Source organism: Mastigoproctus giganteus, chromosome 8 (assembly GCF_048544385.1).
Source record: "Mastigoproctus giganteus isolate SK-2022 chromosome 8, ASM4854438v1, whole genome shotgun sequence".
Taxonomy (NCBI): domain Eukaryota; kingdom Metazoa; phylum Arthropoda; class Arachnida; order Uropygi; family Thelyphonidae; genus Mastigoproctus; species Mastigoproctus giganteus.
In genome coordinates, this window is record NC_143582.1 from 28,128,799 (window position 1) to 28,144,044 (window position 15,246).

Genomic DNA, 15,246 nt, shown 5'->3' on the forward strand with positions numbered 1-15,246 from the left:
AAATTATCCTATCCCAAAGTGGTTATTCACAGAGAATTGTTCTTGGTGGAGGCTTACCGTTAACACTACCCAAATATAGTTTGATTCATCCGCGCAAGTGGATGATTCTATCTCCCGCCATGTACGCTTTATCAATCTTTTATTCTTTCTCTCTATTGCTCAAAATGTCGTTAGAACGTAGTTGTTCGTTTTCTGAATTGGATGAAAGATTCGAAAGAGAATCAATTCCAATTAGGAATCACAAAGCCCAACCGATGTCCATATAGATTGATCTGTCCTAAAAACATGCATCAAAGACCCATCCACCTCATTAAAACCTTTCTTTAACAATGCAGGGCCATGTTTGCTGTCAAACATAAGTGGATGCCGGCCCTTATATAGTTTTCCTAACTACAAGAGCCCACAATCTCCATAACAATTGCGCATCAACGAGGAATTCTGTGAGAAGTTATTAAAACGGCGTTTGTAAGTGACACCCATTTTATCAGAATAATGACAAATCGAAGAGAAGTGGTGATCAGCAGAATTCGCACCCCTCAAAACCAACCCCTTTAACAAAGACAAAAAATGACATATCAAAACAGTCTGCTCCTTAAAACGGTACGCTTATCTGAGCTGGACCAGCAGGCAAAACCATCGAAGTGTACCACATTAACGTAATGATCCAAAGCGATTTGCTTTTTACAACTCTTCTAGCGTTCATTAAGTCTGTAATGATGTTTCCTTTTTTTTTGTTATGAGTTTCAATAAAAAGAAATTAGCTACGTTTCGTTGTACAAAATGCAAATTACCCTTATATTTTCTGCTGTCACAAACAAGGAAGGCGTAACCGATGATTGTAAATTAGAAATGATAATAAACGTAACTTTGGTCATGAAATTGCGTTTTATGTTCGTGTACTTCTTCCAGGAACGATGCTTTTGTTTTGTTCTTTAGGCCATAAAAAAATCGCTTTTAAGGAGCATTTTATTCTTATGTTAGAAATATTTAATTAAATTATTTTATAGATTTGGAGGGGGGCCTGTAAAAGGGGGTACTAAAAGTAATCTTATGAAAAGAGAAAGAAACGTACACTGCCTTGACAAAATATTTGTTTAGGTACTTAGTTTCGATTTATAAATTTTAAAAAATGCTGTTTTAAAATCAGTCAGTTGTTTCGAAAATAAACAGAAATCATGGGTACAATATAAAATCAGTCAGTTATTTTGAAAATAATCTTAGGAGATTTAAATCATAAATCTTGACTGAAAAATCATGAGCAAAAACTAGTTTCAATCAAGATTTAATAAACCTTCTAAGATTCTTTTAAAAATAACTGACTTCAAGAATCTTAGAAGATTTGAATCATAAACCTTGATTGAAACTAGTTTCTGCTCATGATTTAAACCTTCTAAGATTCTTTTCAAAATAACTGACTTCAACAATCTTAGAAGATTTGAATCGTAAATCTTGATTGAAAAATCATGAGCAGAAACTAGTATCAATCATGATTTTCCAACTCAAGATTTATGATTTATTTAAAAATCATGATTGGAAAAAGCCATAGTACTGCACATCTTCTGTTCATGATTGAGCAGAAGCTTTCACATTGACTTATTTTCTCCATGTAGTTTTAAGGCTTTCAATTTTAAGAAAAATATAAGTGTATTCAAAAAATTAGCTTTCTTTATTAAATTTCTTCAATAAATTTAATTTCTTTAAAATACTCTCATTTTAATTATAACTTAACATAATTTTAAATACTTTTTAACAAAAATGCATGCTTTATAACTAGTTCTGAATTGAACATCCAATGTTTAAGGTATGACGTAAACAATCATGATGTGCATTATGATTTCGCTCATTAGATTATTATAGGGTATTAGCTAAAATCCCTTTCTAACCTAATCATTTTTGTACTCATGCATGTACACGAAAGATTCTTTTCTTCTCAACAGGGGGGAAGGGGAATAAAAGTAGTACTTATGAACATACACGCCTTGTCAAAATATTTGATTAGTAATTATTACAGTTTCGATTTATTAATTGAATTTGTTTTTTAAAATCATTCAGTTATTTTAAAAAATGTTAATGTTAAACTAAACAGAAATCATGGGTACAAATATCCACATTGTTCCCCTCATATCATTTTAAGTACATAATCTTTTAAATTATCGCCAAGCATACATCTTATATGATTTTTATTTATAAAAATCATGAGCAAAAATAACTACTCTGTTTTCTCCATGATCTTTTAAGCTTTCGATTTACAGAAACATAAGGGTATTCAAAAAATTAATCTGGATCTGTACTTACATAAGGTATGTACAGATCCACGGTTACCAATCTCCTATCAGTGCTTTCATCCTCTTCTCCAAGGATTCTTCTAGGTTAAATTCAATGGAATTCCATCGGTCAAGCTAACCTCCCGAGTTGTATACTTTTCTGTTGGATTTTCACTCATCCTCTCGAAGTGTTACTACTCGAGTTCTCCATTGAGGAATTCTCTTTCTCTTTGGGCTTTGAGAAAAGTTCAAATGTTTCCTCATTATAGATAGAATTCTGTTAACCGTCTCTTAAGACATAGTATGTGAACATACATTCAAAATATTTATTCAGTTTATCAATATCAACAAGAGTTGTACCGTTCATATCAGTAGAGCAATATGGCCAGGGAAAATGTTGGAGATCCTTGTCACGCTTTCCGAACCATTCTTGCACGATTCTGACTCGATCTGCTGTTGCATTGTCATCCATAAAGTAGCCATCACCTTCGAGATAAAAGTGCAACGTTGCAGGTTTCGGTAGAGCTGATACAAAATTCAGGTACTTCCTGAATAACATTCGACCCTCCACTGGTATCAATGGACCAAGTTCGTGCCAACAAACCGTCCTCCATACCACGATACCCACCTCCAGATGTTTGGGCTGCCAAGAAAAGATGTGTTCATGGCTTTGTGAAGTTCTACCATCGGTGCAAAACAAACTGTTTAGCACAAACAAACTTGACCTGGGGTTCAATGCCTGGACCAGCGCGGCAGATTATGGTACATTTCTCTCAACATGAATCATTGAGAAGGCTTCCATCCTGCAGTGGTTTGATAATGGCTGCAATTTACCCGAGAAAACAAAACACCTTCCCTCCATCCTTCACTTAATTATTTATTTGAATAAATCTCATATCAGTGTACCGTGATCACTGCCATTGGTTCCTTCAGCTGGAACATTTCTAATGCATGAAGAGTCCATGCTCATAACCAGATCAAAAAGATTGCATTTTCTTGCTGCTTCTCTAACATTTTAGTGAAGAAAACAGTCAACAGAGCGTTTGTCTTTTTAAACCCAACATCATCTTTGTTTTCGAATTCCATTAATGATTCAGGGAATTCATGGTCTTTTTCCCAACATTGCTGAGTTGGTCGGTCTCAGGCAATGGTTCTATGGTTTTTATTCCTGGAAACTGTTTTTCTTGTATAAATGGCAAACCAAGACTCAGTATATCAACGCCTCATGGCCTTAACTGCTTTGGAGCTCAACGCACATTGGCTATAACAGTCGGCAGTGTTCTAGAGGAATAAATAACTCAAGGAGGGTCTCGCACGTGTAGAGAATGAAGTTCAGAAAGCAAAACCAGCAGCTGCAATCAGTACTGCAACGATTGGTGGATTCAAACCAATCCTATCCAAAAATGTTATCTTCAGAGATAAAAGAATTTTCCACATTTTCCAGTTTCCTTTGGTGGATACAGCTGTATGAGTTGCAGTTCATTTGAATTTGTCGACACTACCATGACAAAAGTTTTGTCTTAACCAGGTCAGGCTTTCAGATAAGGTATGCAGAAGATTCTAATTATGGATGCAATGCAAAGATTTTAAGGTAAGGTTTAATTTAATAACTTTTGAGCATTCATAGGTTATATCAATCAATAATTTTCCAATTAAATCAATAGCAAAGTTTCGTATTCCTTCCTCCAGATGGCAGCACTAGTACACTACTGTTAATTATCTCAAAAGTTGTCGAAAATTGTAAATTTTGTATCCTGGCGTTCTTCGTCAGCCATTAATTGTATGATTTGTTAATAAAGCAATTATTTTTTAAAATTAATAAAGTTTTTAACGATGAACTTAAAATCCTACAACTGATCCTCATGCATTACACTAGTACTGCAATCAAAAACGTTCATATACACTACATTGCCAAAAGTAACCGGACACCAGCTTGTTTTAAAAAACCTTTACCACTGCCCCAAGACTAAATTTAACTAATTATTGAAAAAATAATCTAACCAATTTTAACTAACTATTAATTAGTTATAATACTAATTTAACATTTTAATCAATAAACATTTTTAATATATTTTTTAACTTACAAAAGATTCGTATGAAAAATCTTCATAAAAATCAGACTTTTCTCAGAGATGGTCGCTACCCTCTACTTTATAAAAATCCGAAGCAAAAATTAAAAAAACAAACTTCATAATCCATATACACTACACTGCCAAAAGTAACAGGACATCAGCTTGTTTTAAAGAACCTTCTCACTGCCCGTAGTGACTTGGATTGAAGATAACAATCTTAACTAATTACAAAAAATGATCTAACCAATTTTAACTAACGATTAGTTAGTTATAATACTAATTTAATATTTTATTATATTTTTAATTACAAAAGATCCGTATGAAAAATCTTCATAAAAAGACTTTCTCAGAGATGGTGCTGCCATCTACTTTATTAAAATACTGAATCAAATAAAAAAGCCTTCATAATCATCACTAAACGTAGAAATATTAGACAACACACCATAAATAAATCTAAATGATTATTGAAACGTTTAGAAAATACGCATTACACCATAAATAGATGGTTTGGTCTCTTGGCCCTCTTCTTTCATGGTTTTGTTATTGGTATATAGTTGGAAAAGTTCCAAAACGCTCGGTGGGATTCTCTGCTGTCACTGTCTCACGCTTCTACTCTTACGTCCAGTCGAAGTGTCGCTTAACTGTACCCCAACCACTTACAGTTCTACTTTGTTATTATCGTGGAGTTGGTAAAACTCTTAAAAGTTTCCCCAACTGTAAAGCTGTAATTAAAACGATGATAGTGGACGTCATGTACACCAGAAATTCCTCAACAACAAAGCTCCATTTTTTTATTTTTTTTATTTCTAACCGATGTTTAGACACGTTGTGTCGAAGAAACCCGAAGAAAACATGACACTCTAAGAAATTACAGTACTTCAATAACTATAAGAATTATTTCTTTGCCCATGCTTTAATATTTTTTTTTTTCTTTCAAAACTACTTAAAAAAATAAAAACTTCACCCTCCAATGTCTGGGATTTCTGCAGCCTATATCGAATATAAAGTAAAATTTAAACTGCTATTGTCACCTTTGCACCTAATATTTTGTACAATAGTGTATTTGGAAACAAAGTGCACTACTTTAACAGAAAACATGAATTTCAATTTTTAACACTGAATTTCTATTACCGTATTTTCCGGACTATAACAGTGGATTTCTGTTACCGTATTTTCCCGACTATAAGACGCTCTTTATAAGGAGAATTTTGAGAAAAAATATTTTATTGTATATATCTAAAACGAACTTCATAGGCGAATACCAAATATCAATGAGGGGTGAATTTACTCGTTTTAGAATTTGAAAAACTCAGTTTAGTCTCGTCTAAACGGTCTGAACTTTCTTTCTTCAAAGAGTTAATCGCCTTTACAGAATAAACCATCTACGTCTTTTGTTTTCAAAATGGCTCCAGTTCAGGACCATCAAGGAAATAGAACATCCATACGAGTTGAACCTAACAATCTGGAAAACAGTTGGTTAATTTTGTTTTCTACGAAGTACTGATGCACGAACAGGATGTTCAACAAATCAAACCTCTACTACAATAGATGAGGCGGTTAAAGTTTGACCTTTGTGTATATGTGCGTGCGTGTGTCGTTCAGTTTACAAAATGAAGTTGGACAGTTGCCAAGAATAGCTTATGGAGAGAGAGAGAGAGAGAGAGAGAGAGAGAGAGAGAGAGAGAGAGAGAGAGAGAGAGAGAGAGAGAGAGAGCGCATTAGTTATCTGATAGGAAAACAGTACGTTTTGGAGTTTCTCCTATAGGATGAGCTTTGCAGCAATTTTGGAGTTAATTATAACCTTGAGTGTTGCCCTTGGACATAATTCGAGTGTAGGAGACAATGAAATAAATAATCCTGCACCAATGGGGCTATTATGACTCCTTCTCCTATACTACATTCTGAAGTTTTGCTGTTAAGTCTATATTACCGGAAACTACGCAATTTCACCGGAAGTGTCTATAAATCACTGCAGTTTTGGAAGGTATTGTGTGCAATTTTTATCGCTCCATTGGACTGATGCCAGCCGGCTTTCTTCAAAGATTATGACGTGTTCCCAACATGTGTGCATTAAGATATAACGCTATGATGTACCAGTATCTACTGAAACATTTTTTTTATTCCAGTTTTCAAAGCCATGTCTGAGGGCCCCCAGTTCTTTTCATGTGGGAATTAGTTGATGTATCCAATAACAGCCGCCTGTACACTTTAACGAGTTTACATTAAAAGTTCTGGTAGTTGGAGAGGTTCCAATTCTGGGAGGAATTTTAATACGATGACTTTAGTGCTCTTTAGCCACTTGTTATTTTTTTCCATACTTTAGTCATGTACCTGAGTTGTATGGCTAGTATAGTGGCATCAAATACCTTGTTTCTGTGGAATAAAATCCACTGTTTGTGCCCATTAGTAAAGTAGCTTTTTATGAAAGAGAATTAACCATAGATGTAATGAAGCATACATTTTTCTAGCTGCACCCACACTGGGAATTTTCAGTCTCTCTTTGCTGTTAGTTTTCCTAAAGTGACGTCAAATTCCCTAGATCACGCAAGCGCTGTATAACCAGCAACCACACAGCTGTGTTTAATAAGAGCAGTTCGAACAAAGTTATGAAGATAGCCGGCCCTGCCTGCAGAAATTATAAAATGTTTATAAACAACTTCCGTTACGTAATCAACTTCCGGTGATTACGCAACGGAAGTTGTTTATAACTGATTATATCTGTCAGATTTCAATCAATAATCAATTTATTTATTTAATAAATAAACTAAAGCATAATAAAATTTATTTATTTTATAAATAAACTGATTATTAATAAATCAATTAATAAATTAACAAATCAATTTTTTCGACATGGACATCTCTTTTTTGGATTAATTAATCGAAATTAATCTTTTTTGATTTAAATGAATCTAAATGAGATTTATCTAATAAATCTAATCTAATTATTAGACTAATCTATATATATTATTAGATATATTATTTATCATACTTATTTAGAATTATTAGTTCAAAAAATAATCCAATCTAATTAATTAGATTAATCTAATTTAGATCTAAAAGATTGTTTTTAAAAACATGCCAAAAAATGTTTAAAACATTTTTCGATGTTTAGTGGATAAACCAAAGCATAATAAAGTTTATTTACTTAATAAACTGATTATTAATAAATCAATTAATAAATTAAATTTAGATTTAGTGGATAAACCAAATTTAAATGGTGGATAAACCAAACCAAATTTAGTGGATAAACCAATTTAAATTTAGATTCAAATTAATCAGAATTAGATTTATCTAATTAATAGACTAATATATTATTCGATCTATTATTTAGACTTATTATTAGATTTATTAGTTCCAAAAAAATTCTAATTACTTAATCTAATTTAGATGTAAAAGATTCCTCGTTTTTAAAAACAATATCTCGTCCCACAGAAGCAATTCAACTGTCTGAAACCCAAACAAAATGTTTATACGCATTTTTCTGTTTTTATTTCGATGTTTAGTGGATGTCAGCAGCTAGGTTGGACTTCATTCTTCCAAATGATGTAACCAACAAAAATATCGAATTGGGATCGGCCCACATTCGCTTTCATTCCAAAGACATCCAAAGGAACGTTTGTTGTGAAGAATAAACTCGGTATCACTTGTCGCTGGAGAGATTTATGGAAGGGAGACGGTGGTATTTGACCGGTAAAGCAATTGCTTAAAGCTCTGAAGTCGTATAGCAGTCACTGATTTGACTCCATTGTGCCCAACGGCCATCGTGGCTTTGGCCTTAGGAAAGACGCAGATGTAAAATAAATCACCCAACATAGGCCGAATTTACTACACCATCATTTTTTTTTATTGATTCTCCTTTTAAAAATGGCCTTTTCTTGAATACCATGCATAATCTTTGAGTTAAGATTTTCTCCTTTTTAAATAAGTCAATATATATATTTCTTAAAATCAATCAATCAATAAATAAATTTTCTTCTTAGACACCACTGTTTATGCACATAAAGGCTTTTTCTCTGCAAGATGGCGCTTATCATTTCGCTGTAAGGAAATTGAAAATTGTTTTTAAAATTACCATTACCTACTACGTTTTATTTTACTTAAATATCAATTTTAAAATCAATATTAAAAAAAAAACAGAAAAATTCGTATTATAAACATAATCCCTGTAACCATTCTTGAAGGAAGAGGACTTCATTGCCGAATAGCTCTCTCTCTCTCCACTATATCTCACACATTCTCAATAGGATTGAGATAAGGTGAATGTGGGGACCAGGGAAAATGGCGGAAATCTGTGTCATGTTCTCTGAACCATCCTTGAACGATTCGCTGTTGTATTGTCATCCATAAAGTGGCAATCACCTTCGGGATAAAAGTGTAACATTGCAGAGCGCAGTAGGTCTCATACAAAATTCAGGTACTCCCTGGATGATATTGGACCTTCCAATATTTATCAACGGACCCAGTCCATGCCAACAGATGCTTGGGTTGTCTAAACAAGGCACGAAGGGTCCATCGCTTGAGTGAAGTTCTCGCCATTCTCTGCCTACCATCAATGAAAAACAAAGTGTATCGTGATTCGTCTGACGACTTTCTCTCATTATTCCACTTTCCAATCACGACGTTCTCAGTACCACTGCAAGAGGATTTTTCTGTTTTTCTCTGAAACAAGTGGCTTCAGAATAGACAGGCGACTGCACAAATGCTTTATTTATTCAATTCTCTGCACATGGTATGTAGTTAAAATAGGACGGTTCTGGGCTTAGTCGAATTCGGATGTTATTTGCTGCACACTGGATGTTGTATTTGTCCGCACAGTCCTCCTTAGAGTACGGTGGCTTCGCTCTTTTAGTATTGTTTTTTGGCCACAAAAATTTGAGATGTGGAAGAACCGCTTGCTTTCCAATCATTAACAAACCTTTAACATGGATGCTTTTGAGAAACCAGTTGTCTTTCGTTTCTTGAAGCGTGGTTCTTAGTAAACGTGCATCCACGATAGGAACTTTTTAAAGTCTGATAGACCACGCGTTTTCCCCATTCTGGCTTCGTTGCCACTCTCCTGACCATCCCCGAAGTATATTCAAGTCGTCCTAAAGAAGTTCTGCTTGGAGCTGATCATTAACTACTCTACTGACCTTGTCATCGTCTGAAAATTTTGGCATCACACCCTCTATCCCTTCGTCGAGGTCATTTAAGAAAATCAAAAACAACAGTTCTCCAAACAACTCCATTTCTCACATTAGTCCAATCTGAAGAGTAATTGTCAAGCATAAACGTGTCTTCTGTCCTGCAGGCAACTTGATCCATCTAACGATTTTCCCTCTCATTCCTACATGTTCCAACTTCTACGGTAACCTCTCATATGGATCTAAATCAAATGTTTTGCTGAAATCGAAGTAAACTATCAAAATTATTTTCTACAACAGCTCTTGAGTGACTCTCTCAAAATAGCTGGCCACATTGGTTAAACAAGATTTACCAATTAAAAAACATTGAGTTTTCTTCAGAATTCCATTTCTATCTAAATAAACCCGTGTACCCTTGATCACTGCTTCGATGATTTTCCCTACTACTGGAGTAAGGCCAACCGGTTGGTAGCTATCCACTTCACCCTTAGAACTGCCAAGGGACCCTCTCCAAAGTCCGGTGATGCCGTAATAATTATCCAACAAATCATCAGGTCGTATTGGTTCAATATCGTTAGCCCCCACATGAATAATAATTCTCTCTTTATTCTCCTTAAAATCTGTCAATCTATTAGTGACATCATCAACCGTTACTCTCGGCCACTTTCTTCTTTTACTCCATCCTTTCTTACCACAAAAACTGCCACTCATTTCGCTGACAAAATCTCCTAATAAAACTAAATCTTCTTGAACCACAGTAGTATCCATTTAACTGTCATACCCCAGGGAAGTCGAGAGCAACTTAAAAGAGGAGGGTACAGGAACAACGATAGAAAGATTATTTTTCCATCTATTATGTCTTCAAATCACAGTTTTCATTTTAACAGACATTATTATCAGTTTATCAATCAGTTGATTTTTGAAGTCCAATTTTAAAATCTGTAGTAAGATAAACGAAATCAGAGAAAACCTAAGTTTTCTTTCTTAAAATCACAGCAAAAAAGGTAAGTAAATCTTCCAAGCAGAAAAACATCTTTCACAGAAGAGTGATTTCCATTGGTAACGACTGTACACAGTAAAAATCGACTGATTGTTACAGATGAGAAAATGCAAGAACTATTGTACAACAGCTTGGATTATTGAGGTTAATAAAAGTCGAACGAGACCCCCAAAATGTATGCGTCAGCAGAAATACTTAATAGGTAATAAAAATGAATAAAAATAATCTTCCGCTTCAGGACATTTTCCCATAATCGCCACTCACTCCAAAATCGATATGGAAATACGTTTCATTCAAAATACTTTTAAATATGCATTTTTTTTCATGGGTACACAAGGAGTATGGTTCCTTAACTTTTTTATAATAAATAAAAGTGTATTTTTTGTGGAAAAGTTGTTTCTTAGTTGTTGGACGTTGAAGTGATTGTAGGCAATCACAATTTCCATTTTAGATTAGTTGAAATTCTATTTTTGGAAGACTAAGATTTTCTTTTGGTAGAGTTCAGATTCTCAATCAGAAGGGGTGATATACAGTTTTGGGAGTCAAATTTCATTTTGGACCCTTAAGATTTCATTTTGGATTAGTTCAAATTTCTTTCAATTCATTTTTTCTTTTCCGGTTAAAGATTCTACCTTTCTTAACAGTTGAAGATTTCACTTCTGAAGATGGTACTTTTATTTGAAATGTCGATAGCTGGAGTCATTATTTTCTGGACATTATCCCAAGAAGTTAAAGTTCTATTCCGAAGTTCTAAACCAGTTTAAATCCATTGTTTTCAAATATCCACGAGCTAAGATGCCCTTCTTTAATTTGGGACTTGTTCCATTGAATTAGATTGCTCTTTTCCATAGATACGAAGTTACAATTCTTCCCATAGTTCCATTTTTCTTTTTGTTTTCTCTTCATCTCATTTCCAAGGATACTGGTATGAGTAAAAATGTAAAGAATTACTTCACCATAAATTTCAACTAATAGATGTGACAATCTTCGGTGATCTTCTTTGAAAACTGACATGCAGAAAACAAATCCTTTGTAACAGAGTTCCAATTGTAGCCTTTTCTATCACTCAAGGCCAGTGATATATATATATCACCTTAGAGACATAGTTTAGCAATCCTTTGGCAACGGTTTCGGAGGAGGCAGCAAAACAAGAGATCTGATACCGTCTTATATGGATTGTGTCTCATCATTCATATCGCCAGGGAAACAAATGTGGTTTCTCCCTATATTTGGCATTTTTCCATGAACTAGCCTTGGACGTGTGTGTAGTTTACGACTCAACTTTTTTTTTCTTACCAGAATTCGCAGCTGTGCTCAATTCTCTAAGGAAAAAGGGGTGTACGTATAAAATTTGTAGTGACAGCAAAGAACTCAGTGAGAAATTTCCTATGTTTATTTTTAAAATATTGAGACGACTTTTTTGTCTACGGTGGTCATTAATTAAGTCTAGGATATCCAACATCAACTGGTCAACACAGTAACCTCATCTTTTAGACAAATCGCAAATTAACCTATTGGCGAGGACTTCTGTATCGAATAGTGCACTACAAGAGCAACTCGTAAGCAGTTTAAAACCTACTGGCAGTTAAAACACATAAAATGACAAGATAGTCCCGCAAACATCAGGCTTTTGTGAGTTATAGTTTTAGCTATAACTTTTAACTTCTGTCTTTTACAGTTCTCTTCTCTCGCCGAGAGCTATGTGACTAGTCATACAGCGCTTGCGTGAGCTCAGCACCAAATTTTCAGCGTTTTTTTTCCCAAGGAAGGTTTTAGATTAAATTTGGAATAGCAGCTTCGATTGTTTTCAGGACTATTTTAGAATATTCTTCTACACTTCATTTCGCAGTCACTTGAGTTTGAATCGCGGTCAACTCAAATGTGTGTGCTGATATGTCCTCTCCTTGACCACTCGGCTATGCTTGATGACTCAGCCATGAGAAAACAGGATAGCCGGCCAGGACCCATAAATAAGAACGAGATAAAAAAATTATTATTTTTCTACCTTGTGCAGAGAAAAAGATTACAGCTGCGCTTGAGAATGATTAACTATAGCTCCAGTGGAAAACCCCATTATTCCTTATCAGCCGTGATGGGTTTGAACGAAGTCCTGTACAAACGTCTACAAGCAGGTTCACGTTGTGTTGATACCTCGAACAAGATAAGGCCCTTATGTATTATTATTAATGTCTACTACATAAATGTTCCAGGTAACTGCAGTATTACATTGGTCTCTTGTAACCATGACAACCTATGGAGCTAACGAAGTGGATTCAAAAGGAAGGAAGAGGAGAAAGAGATCATGTGGCGTTTCACATATGATTATTTTATTTTATTCTCTAGACATTAACATGCAACGCCACGCCTGCTTTCTTAAGTAATATCTTGACACTCTTTATGACATGTGAAATGTATAAACAACTTAGCAGTCAAGAGAGAATCGATTAGATAAGAGTACTTGTAAAGCAACTGCATAAGGCGCAGAGATTGGCCAGTATAAACTCAGAAAAATCCTAACTATTTTAATGAAAAACAGGGAAAAAAATGTGATAAGAGTGTCAGTCACTGATATACTTTTGGATGTTGACATTAATCTTGAAAAGAGAATCACTCAAATAAAAATACTCAAAATAAAGAGAAGTACAGCTCAGAACACAACGTATCCATCGCGATATATTATCCAATACAAACACGTGCAGAAGTGTTAGTTACCGTTTAAAACGCACTGCTCACTAACTCTCTAACTCATACACCAGCACGCGCTCAGTAGCTATCACCCACCTGCTAAGAAAATGTCTCAAATGCGGCCTACAGCTACAGACCACTGCATCTCTTCGCAATGTGATTTCCTCATCCTCTTCGCATCACTCTGCTCTGGTCCAGACGGTCGGTCGCATCCATAAGCGATCACGCGCACATACCACTGACGAACACTACCACCACTAAACTGCCACCTTCTCCGGTAGATAATCGGGCGATCGCTCACCACCTTCGGCCCCCCCAACGGACATACACCCACATCCACACATACACACACTCTCTCACACACGCATACACACTTCCCACTGAGAAAATCGCAGACAGGGCACTGGCAAAGACGTCTGCCTCACCGGGATCTCAAACACCCCTCTTCCTCCGCCATCTCGCATCTCTTGCTAGTTTTGTTGGACGAGAAACGACCGCTAGGAGCGCTGCCCGCTCGAGAGCGGCCTGAGTAAAAAGACACGGCTCATGGGCCAATGAAGCATGAAAGAGGCGAGTGTGACGTGAAATGGGGCGTGGATTTCGTCCGAATATTTCTAGTAATAAAGTCATACGGTATCTAGATAGAAAGGTCACGTGACATCTGGATATCCTGGCTGCTCGTTGAGGAAGAAGCAAATTGCATCAACTCGTGTATTTCGCTTTAAATAGGGGTTAATGCTGTCCAAAGATTAATGGAACATCGCAAGTTGAACTATCGCAATTATGGAAATACACCAATCTAATAACCCATCTCTGTGTTGGATCCGCACTGATGATGGCAGGTTTCTCTCGCAGTTCACGCAACACCGGAAACCATCCTCGATAATTAAAAACCAACAATTTCTCATACAATCGGTTTTAACATATATTATCATCAAAGGAAAGAACATCACATTTAGATGCGCAGATTTTGTTTCCATGACATCCTGAGCTGAATGATCGGTATCCTAGCAACCAGAGGATGCCAGTTTTCCGAGTGAAAAAAATTTAGAAATATTTTATCCCAAAATTCATGGTACAAATAAATAAATACATGGTCAATGAATAAAAACCATTTTGTAAGTTTTGTTTTTATTTTAAATAAAAAAAAAAACAAGGATTAGAGATTGTATGATATTCAATAACGATATTGGGTAAATAAATGAAGATTTTTACAATAATAATAAAAATTATAAATTAATTATATAATATAATTTAATAATAAATATTCACAATATTTTTATTAGTGTAATTTCTAAATAAAATAAAAGCTGATTCTGTAAACAAAGGAAAATATTCCACACCATTATTTTATACATATATTAATATGAACGGAAATGACATCACTTGGGCAGATTTTAATTGTTTCATCGTATCTGGCGCTGGATACTTGGTAACCTAGCAACAAGAGATTGCCAGATTGAGTTAAAAAATTTATAAATATTTTATAGCAAAATTCATGATACAAATACATGGTAAATGAATAAATACCATTTTGTAAGTTTTGTTTTTATTTATTTTAAATATAATTTTAAATAAAAATTCAAGAATTAGAGATGGTATTGTCTCTAGATATTCATAACGATATTGAGTAAATCAATGAAGGTTTTTCCAATAATAATTATAAAATATAATTTACTGTAATATAAAATAAATTTTAACAATAAAAATTCATTATATTACTATCAGTGTAATTTCTAAAAAAAAAATAAAAGCTAATTCTATAAACAAAGAAAATATTCCACACCATTAGTTTCTACACACATTTAATATGAACGGAAATGACATCACATGCGCAGATTTTAATTGTTTCATGGTATCTGGCGCTGGATGCTTGGTAACCTAGCAACAAGAGGTTGTCAGTGTTCTCCAGAAAAGTCCAATTGAAAATGAAAAACGATGTTATTTTTTGCAGGATTTTATTTTAAATATTTTAAAAATTACCTGCGTAGAAAATCAAAGACATTGAAAGACAAACTTTTATTAATGTCTTTATTGTTTACGTCAATTAATGTAAACATTTGTTTGTAAAAAAATTAAACAAATATGCATTTTTAATGAAT

General features: G+C 34.5%; 1 protein-coding gene across 2 annotated transcripts in view; it reads right to left on the reverse strand.

The window, feature by feature from the left end:
* LOC150081394 (cubilin-like) overlaps positions 1-13,614 on the reverse strand; it is a 196,386-nt gene extending 182,772 nt beyond the window's left edge. For both annotated transcript variants that reach the window (XM_090379777.1, XM_090379776.1), the window contains exon 1: positions 13,241-13,614. The gene's annotated coding sequence lies outside the window, so the exon portion shown is untranslated. The remainder of the gene's footprint in view (positions 1-13,240) is intronic.
* Positions 13,615-15,246: the final 1,632 nt, after the last annotated feature.